The sequence below is a fragment of the Temnothorax nylanderi genome, unplaced genomic scaffold, assembly GCF_030848795.1.
Source record: "Temnothorax nylanderi isolate EJ_2023f unplaced genomic scaffold, tnyl_v1.0 TNYL_tig1183_pilon, whole genome shotgun sequence".
NCBI classification, from domain to species: Eukaryota; Metazoa; Arthropoda; class Insecta; order Hymenoptera; family Formicidae; genus Temnothorax; species Temnothorax nylanderi.
The window spans coordinates 11,856-30,674 of NW_027250245.1; the positions used below are offsets into that span (position 1 = coordinate 11,856).

General features: G+C 45.4%; 1 long non-coding RNA gene across 1 annotated transcript; it reads left to right on the forward strand.

The window, feature by feature from the left end:
• The first annotated feature begins 604 nt into the window (after positions 1–604).
• LOC139786897 (uncharacterized) lies at positions 605–17,847 on the forward strand. The gene is made up of 3 exons (XR_011722460.1): positions 605–862; positions 17,412–17,544; positions 17,621–17,847. It is a non-coding gene; the product is annotated as an uncharacterized lncRNA (long non-coding RNA).
• Positions 17,848–18,819: the final 972 nt, after the last annotated feature.

An 18,819-nucleotide genomic window follows, 5' to 3' on the forward strand; every position in this document is an offset into this window, starting at 1 on the left:
GGAAACCTCCTGCTAAAAAAATCTGTAAAAATTTGAGTATATAGGAGACATACACCAAAATATACCTAAATTTTTTCAGATTTTCTTAAGGTTATCTTCAATGTAAAAAAAATTCCGAAAAATTTTAAATCATTATAACATTAAAACAAAAAACCATACATCGAATTTTATTTTTTAAAAATACGTATTCTAATTTGTTCTAAATATACCAACCGATTTTTTTAAGTTTCTGTAGGTGCGCCGTCTTCAAAAATGCGAAAAACTGTATTTTTTAGGTTATTTTGCCTTCTATCTCGGGAACGCCGAGGTCAAAATATCTGAAAAAATTTGGGTATAAAGGGGCCATACATCAGAATATACCCAAATTTTTTTAGATTTTTCCAAGGTCATCTTCAAGGTCAAAAAAATTCAAAAAAATTCAAAACCGTTATATTTTCAAAGCTAAGAGGGCGGCAACCCCAGATTTTTTTGAAAAAGAAAAGTAAAGTAATGATTATTTGTCAAACTTTTGAAAAAAAAGTGGCAGTTCCCAGTTTTTTGCCTTTCTAAACCTTCTTTTCGACACGAGGAAAGAAAAAGCCTAGAAATGAGTTTGTTTTAGATTGATTCTTTCATAGCCTGTTTTGCACTTCGGTACAATGCAAGGTTTTGTCATTACTTCAAATTTCAGAACGCGTGCACGGTGACGAACTCGAGTCTGTGAGTAATCTCAAAGAGCCAGCTATGCTATCTGACGCAATGAGGACAACATAGGTTACGTTGGCACTTTCAAACCGACATCCCTCGATAGCAGCGACACCAAAAAGTGACTTCGATATTGGAGTCACCCCCACCACTGAAATTCTATTGAGTTGAGAGACCTGTATGTAAGACCGTGCTGTAGCCCATCAAATTAGTTACTTATATTGTGCGCGTGTCTGAAGAGGGGGGTTTTTTCGTTCTCCCTCGGGTGAGGGATAATAATTACGGTGCCTGAAGCCTATCGGCCATACGGCACAAACCTATGTAAACCGTTCCGCCCTTGATTCGGAAATCAATGAGCGGAGATACAAGAACAGAAAACTTGCCTAAACCCTTACGGAAAGAAACTACAGCGGATTACAGAAAATTATATTACAGGAACTACATAAAAGTATTACACAAAATTACAGACTGAAGTATTGTAATATACTGTAATATTTTCGTACTATACGCTCGGATTACAGGAAAATATTACAGGATTACAAGACTACAAGATTGCAGTCCTCTTAATACTAGAGGACACTGATTTCCGACATTAACCCGGCATAAAAAAAATTATTTTTTTCTTAGTTTTATTACTTTTTTATAACTAAATTTGTTTCTTAAGATGCAGTCTATGATTATAAATATTTTCTTGTATTTGAAAAACACACTTACCTTGGTGGGATTCAAACTCGGGACCTCGGGACCTCTGGATCGTGAGCCAACTGCCTTACGTGGTAGACTACTTCTTAATTTGATGTAAGTGTTATATATAGTCTACATATGTCATAACCAGCACAAATATATAATTTTTCAAAAATCATCTTAAGAAACAAATTCAGTTGAAAAAGAGTAATAAAATTTTAAATTGGATATATGATATAATATTTCTTAAAGTCGGGTGAATGTCAGAAACCAGTGCCGGCTCATTATGAAATTACTTATAAAATATGAAATTAAAAAATAATAAAATGTGGTTAAAAAGTGATACATTAAATCTAATAAATTTCAAACAATATTTATAGAAATAATTTATATATATACAGCTGCATTGAAGTAAAAGTATACTATATATGGAGGTGGAGGGGTAAAAACCACAGTGGTGTAACTCAAATTTTTAAAAATATTTTCTCGTGTGCATAGATGCAATCTGTACAATATATAAATTGCATCTATGCACACGAGAAAATATTTTTAAAAATTTGACTTACACCACTGTGGTTTTTATCCCTCCATATATGATAAGACTCGCTATTTCAAATTTTATGGATTACTGGTAGCATTACGTTTAATACACATGTGTAGTAGTGTATTACACATTTTGTAGATTACATGTGTAGTCTACTACACAAGTCACTTACCACACGTGTAGTATATTACACATATAATGGATTACACGTGTAGTCTACTACACAAGTCACTTACCACACGTGTAGTATATTACATATATAGTGGATTACACGTGTAGTGGATTTCACCCTTCATGATTAGACGTGTATTCCATATTACAGGGATTTCACGCACTAAGTAATTACAGCGTGTAATAACTACAGATTATTGTGTTCCTTTCTGTGATAACTACAGGGGGTCCTGTAGTAACTATACAAGTGTAATATTTACTGGCTGTAGTTTCTTTCCGTAAGAGAAACGCCACATATAGAAATTATTTTGGAACGAGCCGAATGTTTTAAATTACTTTGTTCAACTTTTTTAAAAATTTAAACACCAAATACAGAATGCTCCAATTTTCCTTTTTTATTATGTCAACAATATCCAGCTCCTCGTGGTAGCCAACCGCTCGGAGATCGCGGTCCAATATGAGTCTATCTTCGTCACGTCTGATGCAACGCGTCAAAAGATGGTAAAGGTCCTCACGCCCGTGACCGCATTTACAGCGGTCCTCCATAATATAGCTTTTTTTTTTACGTGGGGAAATCTTCTACTACCAGCCATTCCTGACCGGTAACCCCCCGTTTGACTGGGGGGAAGACCCCCTCACCCTCCTGGGAGAGGAGTGAGGGGAGTGCCGGATTCTTACCGGCTAAAACCCCACGGATGTCCAACGCTGCGCCGTTATGGTGGGGCGCTTGGGAACATTTACTATTACATCCAGGACACCCCCCGGCGCTTAGCCCAACCTGATGGGCTTCCTCCTACAGGCCATTTGAAGCCCAGTGACTCTTAGGAGTCAGCGTATCATGCGTGTGGCGGGGTGTGGACATCACCCACCCCACCACCCCTCCCGTTGTTGTGGGAGATATTATTTCGGCATCCGGAATCCCAGCCGGAGTGCCGAACCTCCCTTCCTCCAGGCCCCCCCCGTCAGGGGGAAGGTCCGGAGGTGCAGCACATCTCTTGCCGCTAATCCACGGCAATTCTCCCCCGTTGTAACCCTTTCTCTTCAAAGAGGATCCCAGGTTATAGTGATTCGATCTAAGTCTATTGAACATAGTGACAAAGTATCTTTCTCTGTTTACTTTTTGAAACCAAGGTCTTCTTGCATGACAATAATAAAATGTTCGAAAATAGAAAGATCCCTTGTGGGCCGAATCTCTAATAATAGACTCCTGCGTAGCCTCCCACGTAGCCCTTCTGATTTTCGCCAGCAGATCTCCGGTCGGGACCAAAATACTCGGGTCTGATTCTTCAAGAGTCGCCTCCTTAGCTAACGAGTCCGCCAACTTGTTTCCGACAATGCCGCGGTGAGAGGGAATCCAAGCGAGGACCACTCGTTTATCGTAGACCTGCTCAAGTTCGTATATAAGCATCCTGGCCTCCGTAGTATAAGGGTTCTTATGGACGTCAATGTGATTGTTGTGGATGGCCTCGAGGGCCGATTTGCAGTCTGATAGACAGACCACGCTGTCCTTTCTATCATCCCTTTGCATGATCATCAGTTGCAGAGCTGCCTTGATCGCGAAGGCCTCGGCTGTGAACGAAGAACATCTGAATGGCAAACTGATCTTATACGCGATGTCCTGATCGCATACAACGATCGCCGCACCCGTCGAGCGTCTCTGTTCTTTATAGGATCCGTTGGTGAAAATAATTTCAGGCGAGGGATTCAAGTCATATCTGTCGATGATGTCCTGGATGAGGGAACGATCAGAGTAGGATGCGCTTCTCTGTCTTGCTCTACCAATAACAATGTCCACCGTAGGCCTGAACGTGTGGGCGCCGAAGCAACCCTGGAAGACCTCGGGCTTCCTCGGCCTGTGCCAGACTAGAGTCAAGCTCAAAAGGGTCTTCTTTCCCTGCTAATTTTTCCAAGCCCGTTCCCTTGACAGTGGTTTCGCTAGATAGTAGATAGGGACAGTGGGAATCTCGTTAATCTATTCATGCGCGTCACTAATTAGATGACGAGGCATTTGGCTATTTACATCGCGCCCTCTGGCGCGTTTACCGCTTCGAGTCAGTGCGGTTCTTGTTAACAACGGGTCCTGGCTGAACGATCCTGCAGGTTGCAATTGAATCGCTTTTCTGCGCAACAGGTTACCCAAACAACGTTGGATTAGTAGCAGTTTTCGTTCTGAGATACCCACACTCCTATCCATCCAGCTAGCCACAGCCCCTGAGAGTTCAACACCTATTCGGCAGGGCACCGGAATTCCGGTGGGGTGGTCCCGCCGCCCTCAGTACTCGTGTCGAGCTCAGCTCATGTGTGACGAGTCGCCGTCGTGAGTGCCGTCATTCACTACCATGTGTCGCATCAGCTGATCGTTTAATAAGCATAAGGTACATGGTGGCCCAAAATACCTATTTGTTACCCTGACGGGAATTTATGCCTGATGGCACTGGCCACGGCCAGCCGAGAGTCCAGGGTGTGCACTCGTATCGCCTGAATTCCGTCCGCTACCCGGCAAGCCGGGTACCCGGCGAGCACCAACTTGGAGATGGGGCAGACTTGAGGCTGTAAGATCTTGTTACGCCTCCTTGCGAACGAGCAACCACAACTCCCCAAGGCCGAGAACCACAGTCATTTAATTAAAATGGGCAGCTCCCCGCGGTAACGGCTTAGCTATTCTCCGCCTTAAGAGAGTCATAGTTACTCCCGCCGTTTACCCGCGCTTGCTTGAATTTCTTCACGTTGACATTCAGAGCACTGGGCAGAAATCACATTGCGTCAACACCCGCGAGGGCCATCGCAATGCTTTGTTTTAATTAGACAGTCGGATTCCGCTAGTCCGTGCCAGTTCTGAGCTGAACGTTGAATGGCGGCCGAAGAGGACGACCACGACGGCTCACGCCGCCACGGAAGCCTCGCAGCAAGGAAGATCCGCGGGAGGCCAAGGCACGGGACCGAGCTCGGATCCCGGCGACCGGCGCGAGAACGCCGATCGGTTCACCTCGCCCAGGCCTGGCACGTCAGCCAAACCCGCTTCCCGACCAAGCCTGACACGCCCCGCTCCTCAGAGCCAATCCTTATTCCGAAGTTACTGATCCAATTTGCCGACTTCCCTTACCTACATTAGTCTATTGACTAGAGGCTCTTTTCCTTGGAAACCTGCTGCGGATATGGGTACGAACCTGCGCGACACCTCCACGTGGCTCTCTCCTGGATTTTCAAGGTCCGAGGGGAAGATCCGGACACCGCCGCAACTGCGGTGCTCTTCGAAAAGCCAATACACGTCCTAAGATTGCGAGTCCTCTCCCAGGCAAGGGACAGGAGAGACATCTTATACGTAGGCTGGCGGAATCTTGAGAAACACTCCAAGTCATAGGCTTGCTGCAACTTCTCACACAAACCGTTTTTATTGTAAGCAATAGATCTATAAATAAAATGACTGCCAAGCATGTTCGCTCGATCCTTCAACAATCTGACCTTAGCTTCAGCTATAAGAACGGGGGAAGAATTGGGAGTAGAGTTTCTAAATTCCAAGGCGGTGCGAATTCCCTTGTACTGAGTTCGCTCGAATTTAAGTTGAAAAGTGGCATCGCGCGGAAAGTAGACGAAACTGCCGTAGTCGGTGATCGACCTGACCAGGCTTTTATATAACATGAGGGATGTATTTACCTCGACACCCTTTGAAACAGAGTATAAATATCTGATGATGGAATTGGCTCTATCCACTTTACCCCTCACGGCAACTACCTGACGATGAAAAGTCACTCTGTTATCGAACCAAATGCCTAGGAATTTTGCACATTTGCCATTAAAGACGTCGCTGTCTCGAACGCGGATACTGAGGTTCTTGTCCACAAATCCACTTTTGGAGAACTCCACCAAAACTATTTTGTTGGGCTCGATGTCCAAGCCGATCCGCCGTAACCTCTCTACTAACATGTTCACGGCCCGTTGTAAAAGTTCACGATTGCGTCGTCGGTTCGGTCCCGAAACATATAGACCAATATCATCCGCGAACTCGACAGCCTCAACCCCCTCCGGCAAGTCGGAGCACAACCCCTGAGTGTACAAAGAGTACAATACCGGACTAAGGACAGCGCCTTGCGGGAGCCCTTTAAAAACGTGGCGATCCACAGATTTTCGAGGATTGACTATAAATCGCACCAATCTCGAATACACCCAGTGGCTCACAAATCTGATGATGCCCACGGGGCAATCTAGCGCCCTCAACTTGTCCAGCACGACGCCGTACACCACGCAATCGTACGCCGACGATACATCCAGGAAGGCCGCGAGTGTATACCACTGCACAAGGACGATCGAATGTCCGCAGAGATCTTGACAAGATTATCGGCGCAAGACCTGCCTCTTCTGAATCCATTCAGATTGGGGCTGAACTTGCCCGAGTTCTCTACCCACCAGACGAGCCTCTCGGTGACTATGCGTTCAAAGAGTTTGCCCATACATGACGACAGGGAAATGGGGCGGACCTTATCCCGACTCACCTTGTCTATGAAAATGACTTGATATTTCAGCCAGTTAGAAGGTAGGGTGCCGGTGGACCAAATAATATTGAAGAGTTTAAGAATACATACTTTTCCGGATTCAGGGAGCTCTCTAATCATTCTATATTCCACGCCATTCATACCTGGGGCAGAGTCCTTGCGAATCATCTCAATGGCTTTATCTAATTCAGGGCGTCTGTCGCGGATAGCCTTCTCGCTGTCCCCGTCCCACCATTTATGTGATACCCTGGGTCTACCAGGATTCCTAGTTTGGGAGGGAGCAGGGCCTCCAAGTCGACCACCCGACGCACGAACAACCGCATCCCTAAGAATATTAACGAATTGTTTATAGTATTCCTCTAAATTGTCAGAAAAGCGCTCTGTGTGAGGAAGAAGAAGGGTCTCGATGTCCTTATCCATCAATTCGTGAAACTTTCTCCAATCAGTTTTCTTACAATTAGTAGAGATCCTATTGGTGAGTTTTCTGTAGGTTAGAACCTGACCGTCGAATGAAAACGAAATGGGATGATGGTCGCTGCCCCAAACATCCTCCAGCTGCTGATACTCCGCTCTATTTACAATACCTGCAGAGGCGAACATGAGATCCAGATTAGAATCGCGCTGACCACTCGAGCCAATGCGAGACTTGGTATCAACATTGATGTAGAAAAACTCCGCATCGTCCATCGCGCCAGACAAAACCTCCCCGTTACCGTTAGTCGACTCGCAATTCCAGGAGGCATTATGAGCGTTGAAGTCGTCCAAAATAATCGAATCGTCGTCTTTTCCATGAAGTAAATAAAAAATCAGCGCCATGTCTTGACTATTGATAGCTCCTCGAGGATGCCTATGTATAGCAACCACGTTCAAATTTCGGTCAAGGTTTCTCGGTCTGATACATACTGCATCATAGGTGGCTGGAAGCGGACCAGGGGCACTCAGTATGTCAAATTCTATATGTGAGCGGATCGATATCGAGATCGCCACTGCCCAGTTGATTGTCGCTATGCAAGGTCCTAAAATTAGGAAAATAAACATGTTTACTACCAGTACACCTAGTTTCCGTCAAGACCACTATATCATAATCCTTGACATGCTTGGAAAGCTCATTACGACTGCTCCTATATCCGCGACAGTTCCATAAGAGGAGTTTAAAAGTTTACCGATAATAGAGGGAGTCGAAATTCCTCCTCCCTCCAACAATATCATGGGGATCCCCCGATGTACCATGACTTTCCCGTGGCATACGGCTTTCCAATGAATCCCTATCCTGAGTTCTTGCAACAAAACTTCTTACGTTGTTGTTATTTTTATCCGGGGGGGAAGAGATTATCGCTCCCATAAACCGTCTCCGAAGGGCCCCCCAGAGCGTTCAAAAGAGCCCCCCAAGCTTCTGGAAATCTTCGCAAAAGTTGTATAACTCCATCAATCATATCAACAATCATCGGGTTTCCGAGGGGCGCGTTCCCCTCCGGAAGAGAGCGATCGAATTCAGACTCCTCCCGAATAACCTTCGACCAGGCGGCTCCATTGCGGGCAGCCGAAATAAGCACACCTCTCCTCTCCTTGGTAATATCGCCTGCGCGCAGGTCAAATTGCTTATAATAAGAATGACTCGACTCCTGATGCGCGCCACGCCTGTCAGTATTTACCCTCCCAGAAACCGGGCGTGCCAAGAGGCACTCTCTCACGACCGCGCACTTCATAATTTTCCATAGAATCATGCACAGGGGCGCGATCCATTCTTGCTGTTTCCGAATACGATCTGACCCCGTTAGAGGGGCGTAAAGCCAGCCAGGCTTCCGGATTCAAAAAACCGACCTTGGGCGAAACCGTCGACAATTCCTTACCCTCCACAATACGAAGCGCGTGATGAAATAACACGTTCCTATAGGCCATTACAGTATTAATGTTCTTGGTCTTTTCAAAAACCGGACAACTTCTACAGGTAGCCTTGTGCTGGCCACCACAATTGCGGCACTTAACCGATCTGTCGCACTAAGCGTGGGACTTGTCTCCGCACACAATACAACGCGACTCGCTCTTGCACGCGACTTTAGTATGGCCGAATCGAAAACAGTTAGGGTGCGGTCCCATGGATTGATATTTTCCGCGTAACGCGTAACCAATCAGAGACGTTCCGCATTTTCTGTTACGCCTGTTTTAAAAAGTTGCGTATTACGCGAGTTTGCGGCTTGTGCGACTTTTGTGTGGCGGTATAGAGGCGACATGGAGGCACTTGTAAGTTATTCTTTAGATATTATTATTCTTTAGTTTAGAGTTTACTACAAAAATATGTAAACAGCTGTTTTATTTTCTCTCTTATATTTTTCTTTATTTATTTCTATATTTACTTGTTCTATGTTGATTTTCTTATTTTGTTTGAGGGGATTTTTCATTTTATCCTCGGATGAGGATGTAAAGGTGTCTTGTACCAATGGTAACAATGGTAATTGACACAAACAAGCTAAACCTAATAATATATTAGAAATATCTTAAATGACTTTGCCGATTTAAGGCATCGATTTGTTTAAAGAAGTTATAAATAATGAACAAAATATTCCAATTCTTTTGTTTGATCAATCGGTAAATATCAATTTCTTTTAAAAAGTCTTCCGCTCGGAGAGCGTTGTCCAAAGATACTCTCAATTCGTCATATTTTTGGCATCTCAGAAGCACGTGATGTAAGTCCTCGCACTCACAGCCACACTCGCACCTCTCGCTGTCAACATAACCCTTTCTTTTGAGTGACGATCCCAGATTAAAATGATTTGCTCTAATTCTATTGATTAATGTCACAAAATAACGCTCAGAGTTAATTCTTCTAAACCAGGGGGTGAGCGCTCCTCGATCATAGAAATTGTCAAAGTAAAATAGACCCTTGTGCGCAGAATCCCGAATTATTGACTCCTGAGTCGCGTTTCACGTGTCCCTTCTGATATTCCTCATTAGATCACCGACCGGAATTGCGATAGATGGGTCGGCCTCCTCGCCGGCCGCCTCCTTGGCTAGTTCATCTGCCAATTCATTACCCAAGATACCGACGTGTGCCGGAATTCACACCAACACAACTCTTTTGTCGTAAAGTCTCTCCAAATCATAGATTAATAATCTAGCCTCTGTAACGTATTTATTTTTATGGACGTTAAGGTGATTGTTTCGGATAGAAGTCAGAACAGATTTGCAGTCCGAGAGAATGATAATATCCTTATCTCTGCTATTTTTCTGGCAAATCATCAATTGGAGGGCGGACTTAACCACAAACGCCTCCGCAGTGTAGGAAGAGCACAAATACGGAAGGCTAATCTTGTAGACAACATCCTGATCGCAAATAACCATACCTGCCCCCGTGGAGCGTTTAAGTTCGTCGTACGATCCGTCGGTGTATATAATTATTCTTCCTTCTAGATTTGCCGATGGAAACATCGACGGTGGGCACAAATGTATGAGCGCCAAACAATCCGCTAAAAATCTCGAATTTTCCCTGCGGGCCAATCCCCGCTCTGAGAGGCATAGTTTTCTTCCATATCTCGGAAAGGAGCGAGAACCTATACATAGGTTGACGAAAACGGGCATAGTGTTCACGGTCCATAGATCGTTGTAATTTTTGACAAAGGCCGTTTTGATTATAGGCAACCAGTTTATTGGCAAAGTTCCTGCCCAACTTTTCCGCACAGTCCCTGAGGAGCCTGACCTTGGCCTCAGCAACGATCACGTTATTAGGAGTGCTGTTTTTAAAACCAAGCGCAGTGCGAATACCCAGATACTGGGCTTTTTCCATTTTCAGCTGAAACGTAGTCTCTAGGGAAATAGATAATGTTTCCGTAGTCTGTGATTGATCGGACAAGACTTTTATAAAGCATGAGGGCAGTGTTAACCTCCATGCCCTTAGACACCTTACAAAGGTATCTAATAATAGAGTTGGCTTTGTTGACCTTACCTCTGACCTCCTGAACTTGTCGATGGAATTTCAGGCTATTGTCTAGCCAGATTCCGAGGAATTTCGCCTCGCCACTGTTGTAAACGTCGCAGTCCTCGATGCGAATGCTCAAGCTCTGATCAAGGAATCCGCTCCTGGAGAACTCCACCAGTACGGTCTTCTTAGGTTCCAGGTCAAGTCCGATCCGTCTAAGTCGCTCAGCAATGATGTTAACTGCTTGTTGTAGAAGGAGACGGTTGCGTTCACAGTTCGGACCAAAAACCGATATATAAGCCGATATCATCAGCAAACTCAACGGTCTCAACACCTTCTGGCAAGTCGGAGCACAACCCCTGAGTGAAAAGAGAATACAATGCGGGACTCAAGACGGCGCCCTGCGGGAGTCCCTTAAAGACTAAGCGATCCACGAATTCTCGCGAATTAACAATAAATCGCACCTTTCTGCGGTATAGCCAATTGGCAATGAATTTGCCTATACCAACAGGACAATCAAGCGCAATCAATTTGTCCAGCATAATGCGGTAGTCAACGCAGTCGTAGGCAGACGATACATCAAGGAACGCCGCCAACGTATATTCACCAACACACAGGGAGGCTCTAATATCCGACACGATCCGAGTGAGGTTATCCGCACACGACTTGCCCCTCCTGAAGCATCTTTGAGAAGGACTGAATTTTTCCTCCTTTTCCGCCCACCAGATCAATCTCTTGTTTATCATACGCTCCATTAGCTTGCCAATGCATGATGACAGGGAGATAGGGCGAACCTTCTCCCGACCAGCCTTGTCAATAAAGATCACCTGGTAGTCCAACTATTCCGAGGGAAGAACGCCTGTGGACCAGACAATGTTGAACAGCTCGAGCAGACAGACCCTGCCAGACTCAGACAACATCCTTATCATTTTATATTCCATACCGTCGAGTCCCGGTGCAGAATCCCTCCTGATCATATCAATCGCTCTATCGAGTTCGGAGCGCAAAAAAGGAGCCTCCAGCTCATCGTCCGCATAGCTCTCTCCAAATTCCGTAGCTGGTTCCACCCCTACAAAGGGGGGGAGGGGTCAGGTTGTCAATGGAATTTCTAATTTCGTCCTTTCTACACTTTGTCGGCCACTTATTCCACTCGATATTTTTCCTCGCGTTCTTCAGAATACGCATTGTATTCCAAACGTAGCTCAGGCTGGTGAATCTGTTAATGTCGCCACAGAACTTCTCGAAATTTTCTTTTTTCTTTCTATTGATCGTGCGTTTAGCAAGTGCTTTCAGTCTCTTATACTCGATCCAGGCGTGTAGGCTCTTACTCCTTTTAAACTCAGCGAAGGCGGTTTTTCTTTTACGCACGGCCTCGTCACATTCAGCATCCCACCACCTATGCGACCTCTTGCGTTTGCCCGGATCATCGGGACATGAGGACACGGGGACATCGCCGCGTCTACCCGAGGCGAGGGCGACAGATTTTTTGAGGATATCTATAAATTGATTGTAATATATTTCAAAATTATATTTAAAAAAGCCAATATTAGGAAGGAGAAGAGAACTGATTTCAACTTCCACCAGATCATAGAATCGGGACCAGTCCGTTCTCTTGGAGGATAACCTATTTGAAATCTTCCTATAAACTTGCGTAGGGTTATCAAAAACGAAGGAGATAGGGTATAGTGATCACTATCCAACGTCTCCTCCATCTGACGATAGTCAATCCTATTTACAATACCCTCCGTGCCGAACAGAAGGTCCAGGTTCGAATCGTGTTGACCACGAAAGCCAGCTCGAGATTTAGTGTCAGCATTGACACAAAAGAAATCCTCATCTGTCATTAGATCATGTAACATGTCGCCGTTGTCATCGGTGGAGTGACAATTCCATACAACATTTTTGGCATTGAAGTCGCCCAGGATGATAGTGTCATGCGCACTACCATTGATAGCTTTGAAAATAGACTGGAAATCACGGCGAAGTATGCGTCCTCGCGGGTGTCTGTACAAGGCAATAATATTGAGGTTGCGGTGCAAGTTTTGTTAGACTTTATGCAGAATCGGTGGAAGGAGAAATAAGAGGAAGATGATACGGATAATATATTTATTGAACGGAAGTCTTAGCTCGAACGTGTTTCGTTCTCCACGCATTCGTTACAACTGACTTCCACTCTCGCCTTGTTTTTCGCCTCGATCAACCAGCTCGTTCGGCTACGCTCGAGGCGCCACAATGCGCGCGTAAACAAAAGACATTACGAGTATGTTAAACAACTTCAACACTTCCGCCGTTTAAATACTCGATAACTCTCGCAACCCGAGACTTTCGCGAAATTTGTGGAAAGAGGCTTTCGAAAGTGCCTTGGTAAACACGTCGGCTCGTTGACGCTCGGTTGGCACGTATTCCAATAGAATCTCTCCATCTTCAACTCTCTCTCAAACGTAGTGATAACGGACATCTATATGTTTCGATCTCGAATGGAATTGAGGATTCTTTGTGAGACGAATCGCGCTCTGATTGTCGACTCGCAACACGGTCGGTTTGTCTTGTGGACGTCCGACGTCGTTCAACAATTTTCGCAGCCATACGGCTTCTTTCGTTGCGCTGGCCGCTGCCATGTACTCGGATTCGGCTGTACTCAACGAAACCGATTTTTGACGCTGCAATGACCAAGTCACCGCTCCGTTCGCGACGCTAAAAACGTAACCGGTCGTAGACCTCCTCGTTTCGATCGCCATCGCCAGCATAGTCGGCGTCTGAGAAACCAATCATATTGGATTCAACGACGTGTTTCTGATACTCCATTCCTACGTCTACACTGTTGACTAGGTATGCGAAAATGCGTTTTACAGCTTGCCAATGACTCGAGTTGTGTCGATTTAGGAACCTGCTTACAGAGTTAACGGCATACGCGATGTCCGGTCGAGAAACAATTGCTAAAAACATTAGCGATCCGACGGCTTCACGATACGGCACGCTCTCTCGTTCTTCGTCTCCCGACTCGACGGGATATAGCACGGTGTGAGGATCTGCGGGAACAGTCACACCTTTCGCGTTTTTCATACCGAACTTTTCGATGATTTGTTTCGTGTACGCTTGCTGATGTATAAACATCGTTTTGTTGACTCTATCTTGACTTATTTGCAATCCGACAAAGTTTTTACAATCACCGAGGGTGATTTCGAACGTCTTGCGAAGTGATTTGACGATTGACTCTAGTACTTTTGTCGATTTTGCCGCGATGATTCCGTCGTCGACAAAAAGCGCTAGATAGATTTCGCATCCATCGAAATAACCGAAGAATATACATTTGTCGGCGTCGGTTTCCTTAAGATTATATTGTCTTAGAAAACTAGAGAACTTCGCGTTCCAACATCTCGGCGCTTGCTTTAACCCGTACAGGGATTTATCAAGCATTCACACACTCTCACTTTCACTGGCTTCGACGACGAGTCCCTCTGGAATTTTCATGTGGATTTCCTCTTGTAGATCTCCGTAGAGAAAAGCCGTGCGTACGTCGAACTGCACGGTCTCGAGGTCGTCTTGTGTGATGATAGCCAATAGCACACGTAGTGAGTCGTATCGAACTACAGGAGCGAAAGTCTCCGTATAGTCGGTACCTTCCTTCTGCAGAAAAAAGCGCGCACAGAGGCGCGCCTTGAAGCGAGAAACGCTTCCGCTGGTATCTCGCAGAACTTTAAAGACCCATTTCGAGTCTATCGCCTTTTTCTTCTCGTCTCTCGGCACGATCGACCACGTTTTGTTTCTTCGATGAGCTTCGAGTTCTTCTTCAATCGCTCCGATCCATTTCGAAGCTTCCGGTCCAGTTTTCGCTTCTTGGAACGTCGTGGGAACTCTGTATTCGACCACGTTTAGTTCGTAGGGACGACGGAGAGTCCTCCGATCTCGCAAATCTCGTTGCACGTGTCCCGGCTGTGGTGCTACTGCACCGACGGCGTTGTTTTTTGATAGCTTCGTTATCGACCGCTGCTACGTCCTCGATGTTTTCGTTTACTCCTGCTTCCTCAACATCTTCATTATCGACGGCAGCTTCTTCGTTTTCCCAGACTTCTCCATCTTCGCAACTCGTCGGGAACTTGAAAACTTTTTTGGACGATACCGATTCCCTTCGATTTTCTGTACCCACGTGCTCGTCGAATACTACATTTTTGGAGACAGAAATAGCGTGAGTATCGATGTTATACAACCTGTAGTTCGACGAGTCTCCTTGATAGCCGACGAGAATCATTCTCTTCGATCTGGCGTCGAATTTCTTGAGAAACTGCTTGGGAGTGTGCGTGTAGGCCACCGATCCGAAAATCCGCATGTGACTGACGTCCGGCTTCTTGCCCATCCACAATTCGTACGGAGTGCTGCTTCCGCCTGGTCCCGACCATCCCGCTCGATTCAGCGTGTACACGGCTGTGTTCACGGCTTCCGCCCACAAACTCAACGGCAAACCCTTCGCCTGGAGCATCGTCCTGGCGCACTCAACAATCGTTCGATTGTCTCTTTCCGATCGCCCATTCTGCGCGGGCGTGTACGGAGCTGTGTTCTCCATCTTTATGCCGCGAGACGCCAAGTATTCCCGCATCCTCTTGTTGCAATATTCGCCACCGTTGTCGGCACGAAGAGTCGTCATCGTCCGACCAAACTTATTGACGAGCATGCGATCGAACTCGACAAATCGATCGAGAAGTCAGACTTATGCTTTATGAAATACACGTGACGAAACGCCGTGGCATCGTCCTTGAAGGTCACAAAATACTCCGCCCCGCCGAGGGATCGAGTTTGCATTGGGCCACACACGTCGCTATGCACGAATTCTTCCGGTCTTCTCGAAACTTTTGTGACAGTTTTGTCGAACGGTAATTTGTGCAGCTTTCTCAGCTGACACGCATCGCAGAAAAATTCGGTAGTGTCCTTTACGGTTGCACCTTCGATTAACTCCTTTTTGGTTAATTCGCACAAAGATCGCTGATTGATATGTCCGAGTCGCTCGTGCCACACTTTTATATTCGTGGCCGACACATTCACTTCGTTCCGTGGAGGCGGCACGCGGAAGAACATTCGGTAAATCTGATTCGACTGTCGCGCTCCCGTTGCTAAGACCTGTCCGTCGCGCTCGATTTTCACACTAGACCCTTCGAATTTCACACCAAAACCTTTTTCTGTGCACACGCCGACGGAGAGCAAATTCTTTTTGACTGCAGGCACGTAATACACATCTTCGATCACGCCGACTACCCACGATCCGTTTACGAGCTTCTCGATTTCAATTTTTCCAACCCCTTCGATCGCGCACTCACCGTCGTCGCCGAGGAAAACAGTCTGTTCCGTTACGCGACGAAAATCGACGAACCACTCCCGACGGAAGGTAATGTGAGTGGATGCGCCACTATCGGTAATCCAGGTATCTCGCGCGTCGACGCGCATCAACCGTTCTTTTTGCTCGACTGTCGGTTCGACATACCGACGGATCTCTCGGGATTCACCATCCTTCTCGGACGTTGTCACGACAAACGCGCACGTGTTTCCCGACTGACCTTGAGCACTTTTGTCTTTGTCCTTGTCTTTGTTTTTCGGGCACTCACTCACGTAATGTCCTTTTTCTTGGCAACGATAACACGTAACGTTCTTCTTCGAACGACGCTTCTTCTTATCGCCTTTCGATTTTTCATCGCTGTCCGTTTTCGACGCACTATGCTTTGTTACTACTAACGCACTTGTAGCATCACTTTCCGCGCTTAGCCGAATTTCTTCCCGATACAGCCTCTCCGACAGATTATCGATAGTCTGTCGCGCGGGGTCCACGCTATCCCAAGCCGTCACGAACGTGCCGTACTTCGTCGTAAGACTCGCCAAAATCTTTGCCATTATTGTTAAATCCGAGACCGTTTCGCCCAGATCTTTGAATTGTCGCGCAATGTTTTGCACTTTTGACACGTGCTGAACAATCGAGTCTGTCGGGTTCATCCTATATTCATGAAATCACTGTGTGAGAATTAGCTTGTTAGTTTCCGATCTTTGTTCATGAATTTGGCTCAGCTTATCCCAGACTTTCTTTGCTGTCGTGCATACGAGTATCGGATCCATTTGACTGCTCTCCAAATGCGACGTGATTATTGCGGTCGCCTTCGCATCGTCCTTGAGCCATGTTTTCGTCAAAGCCGCGTTTGCGCCTTCTGTGTCGGCCGGCTTAACACGCGTCCCGTCGACGATATCGTACACCTCTTTCATCCGCAGCACTGCTGAAATCTGGAATTTCCAGGCTTGGAAATTTGATCCATCGAACCTCTTTATATGTCCCATCGAGAATTCGTCCGACATTTTCGCGCACTTTCAGAAATCTCTTCGTGAAAGAAAAATACCGCGATCGCGACTCGACCCGTAATGGCCGCCACACGTGAGCACCACGTTTTTCGCGAACCTCTTCACGCTTCCACCTTTTAACCCAAATTACTGCGCAGGCAGGGTGACTGGGCCCATAGCCTGTTAGACTTTACGCAGAATCGGTGGAAGGAGAAATAAGAGGAAGATGATACGGATAATATATTTATTGAACGGAAGTCTTAGCTCGAACGTGTTTCGTTCTCCAGCTATCACGTGCATTTCGCGTGGCGACGTAATCCGACGAATCCATATCTAATCGATCAAGTTTTTACACCGCTCCCCCTCCGAGAGGGGAGCAACAATTAAAGGAAAAAGGAAGACCCTCCCGAAAAAGAACCCAGCCAAATATCTACGCGCCGCCTAAAAAAAATGCACTACTACAAGCGACTAGCGAACAAAGCGAATACGCAAGCAGAGCACACACGTCCGTCTTGCACGGCGGCTGGAGCCGAACTCTCTATTTTGTTTGATGTGTGTTATAAGTTATATTATTTCGTTCTTAATTTGTTAACATAATTATCTTTGTTTACAGCAAATTAAATGTGGATATTGTGGTTGGCTCATGGCACATCAATGCTAAAATATATTACAACATGAATGTTTTAAAGAATACGATGAAAATAAGTACGCTTTGAGCATTGACGAAAATAATGTAGCTACTATTGGTATACACTTCTTACATATATCAATTTGTACATATATTATATGAAATGCAGTATTATAATCAAACTTTTTTTACAGTGAACAGATTAGACGAAGATGAACTATTGTCACCCGAAAGTTCTAATATAGATTTGGATGAACGTCTTATAATGGCTGTAATAGATAGGCCACCGCTATAAGATCATCGTTTAAATGGTAAAGAAAGATCTAATTTTTCATCATTATAAAAATACAATTCTTTTATAAGAGTTTTACTTGCTCCATACCGTTCTCGCTTTTCGTTTGTAAAAATTGGATAAACCCAATACTTCCGTTTTACTATTTTGTTTCGCTCGTTTTCTTTGTACAGTAAGAAAAGAGTTACTAATTTTTTTAATTTCATGATTGACATTCTATAATCTTTTTATTTATTGTTTGCTTTTGTAGAGCAATAATAGCTATTAGTAACTCCAAATTCATTTTAGGTTACGCTTTATTCACTGTCAGTCAGGTTATGGAACATTTAAATATATTTGTATGCATTTACGTGATATTCTGATTTCATCGTTCACATGGACACAAAATTTGCGTAATAAATACTCGCGTAACCAATCAACTGCGACATTTAGTAATGTTTTAACAGAATAGAAAAATATCATTGGTTAAACGCGATACGCTGCTGCCGTTTTATGTACCATGTGCATTAAGGACATTCAGTTCCGCGTAACAGAAAACGCGGAATGTCTCTGATTGGTTACGCGACACGCGTTACGCGGAAAATATCAGTCCATGGGACCGCAACCTTAAAGCATTGTCTGGCCTGGGGGACGAACGGGCGCACGCGTAGCCCCACACCATTGGTAAAGATATTCAGATCCCGAACTTTATCATCCTTCATCGTAACTATGATGTTATCCGTAGCCAACAAAATTGTTTTCTTTTCGACCGGGTCCCAATTACGTCGGTACATTCTTTCTAACTTAATTATGTTGGTTTTGTCCTGTAATACCGACCAAAGATCAGGTATCGACGACGAACAGTCAGATATGACCCCTTTACACATAACCGAGCGTTGTTACCTAAGGGTACCTAAGTTGTCTACAGACGATTCCGAGTCTCGACATCGAACACGCGAAACTCATGTTCGACCGTTAGACGCCGTGCCGTCGTAAGCGGTGAGATCCCGACGACGGGCAGAGGCGCCGTACGGCAAACCGGGCTCGTGCGACGACCGGCCCGCGAGGACCGGCCGCCTAGTAGTGTGTCACATTGTTTTGAGCCTTTCGACTCACGAGACT